Below are 2,017 nucleotides of genomic sequence, written 5' to 3'. Positions count from 1 at the left end.
TTAATACTATGTCCATTTAGCACAACACTGCTTCTTCTGAACCGGGAATTATTTTAATACTATGTTCATTTAGCACAACACTGCTTCTTCTGAACTGGGAATTATTTTAATACTATGTCCATTTAGTACAACACTGCTTCTTCTGATCCGTGAGTGTGGGATGCCTGGCCTTTTAGTTATCCTCATCAAACATTTTATCAAAGCATTATAACTTTCAATCTTTCATCCCATTGATTAAACCTTTCTGGGATATTTTAATTTTTCTGTGTGTGGGGGGATTTGAGACAGCGTTTCTTTGTGTAGTCCTGGCTGTCTTGGAACTCACTCTTTAGACCAGGCTGGCCTAGAACTCAGAAATTCGCCTGCCTCTGCCTCCCAAGGGCTGGGATTAAAGGCGTGTGCCACCACGCCCGGCTATATTTTAATTTTTTTGTAGATGTCATACATGGGATCACTTCTTTCATTTCCATTTAAGATAATCATCCTATGTATAGCAATGCTTTCAAATGTTCTATGTTGGTTTCTGTATTCCGAAAAAGTTTAAATTCATATATATCTCCTACCAGACTTTTTAAATTGAACATTTTGCTGTTATCAGTATATACACTCATAATTATCTACGATTAGTGACCATTTGTCTTCTTCTTTTCCAATTTTGATTACCTGTATTTTTTTCTCCTGCTTGATCTCTTTGGTCAGGACTTTTCACATTAACTGAGATATAACGAATAAACTTTTTTACCTTGTGTGTGACTGGGCGTGCCTCGCCAGCATATTTCAGGATCTTTGCACATATGTTCAAAGTTTTGGCTGGAAGTACCTCTATGCCCATCCATGTTTCTCAATGTCTGTGGTCTGGTTTGATATTCCTGGTTACTGTTACTCTCAGTTCAACAATGTCTTTGGGAGCATTCACCCCTCTTCAGTTATTTTTTTGTATAATTAAAGATGAGTTTCTATTAATGTTGCAGATCTGTGAAGCATTTGATCTGGGACTTCTCTTTAAGGGAAGAACATGCATGTGTGTGCATGGGTGTGTGTGCATGCATGCATGTGTGTATGTGTAATGAGTGCATTGTGTGAGTAGGGTGTGTGTATATATGTATGTGTGCGCGTGCATGTGTGTGTGTGTGTGTGTGTGTGTGTGTGTGTGTGTGTGTGCATGTGTGTGCAGTCAGCAGGTCTAAAGTAAACTTAAACAACAAATCTCCACCATGGATACTGCCTGGTATGGTTTGCAGAACTGTTGGTTATCTGACTCAGTTGGAGCCAGTAACTTAATCCCTTGTGAAACTCTGTTAAATATTCCTGTAGTGTATCCTTCATTCCTTCCCAGGCTGTGCTTTCTGTGTTGTTTAATAAATGTTATTTCCAACATTAACGGATGATTTTTGTTGTCACAGGTCACTTTTGTGCTATGTGGATGTCAGAAAATGATGTTCCAAACACACAGGCATACAAAAGCATTCTTCCTTGGGTCAGGGACATGGCACTTCTACAAAACATATCCCACACCTAAGATTCAGTGAAGAGTGCAGAAGAGGGGACAGAAAGATTGTAAGAGCTTGTGGATCAGAGATTTGTGGGACCCTTAAGTGATATATTATTACCTAGCACATTAAATGGTGTATTATCAACTCAGTTTTAACGGCTAGCAAAAATTCTGGTCTCTTCCAACATAAGAAATATTTTCACAAAATGCATCACTGCAGTCTTGTTTCTTCATCTACTCCAGAACACAGTGTTGGGTCTGATGCAGTGCTTTGCATCCATGGTAAGGGAGCACAGGCACCAGCTTTACCCGAGGTCTAAGTCACAAGCAGCTGTTCTACATCTGTGTGTTCTCGCACTTCTGGGTGTCTCCTACAAAGTTCACAGGTTCTGGTAGTTCAGCTTATAATGAAATGTGGAGAGTCGTTGGTTTGGTGTCTGTCTGCACTGGATGTAAACATTGTCTCTACAGTCATTGCCGGTTTTGTGTAATGAGGAGGAGGAGGAGGAGGAGGAGGAGGAGGAG

General features: G+C 40.2%; 1 protein-coding gene across 2 annotated transcripts in view; it reads left to right on the top strand.

The window, feature by feature from the left end:
* Nucleotides 1–2,017, top strand: part of Adam18 (ADAM metallopeptidase domain 18) — a 58,847-nt gene that overhangs the window by 5,217 nt on the left and 51,613 nt on the right. The window lies entirely within an intron of this gene.

The sequence above is a fragment of the Mus pahari genome, chromosome 19, assembly GCF_900095145.1.
Source record: "Mus pahari chromosome 19, PAHARI_EIJ_v1.1, whole genome shotgun sequence".
In the NCBI taxonomy this organism is placed as follows: Eukaryota; Metazoa; Chordata; class Mammalia; order Rodentia; family Muridae; genus Mus; species Mus pahari.
The sequence above is the reverse complement of the archived record's forward strand: the minus strand, read 5'-3'. Positions and strand labels throughout refer to the sequence as shown.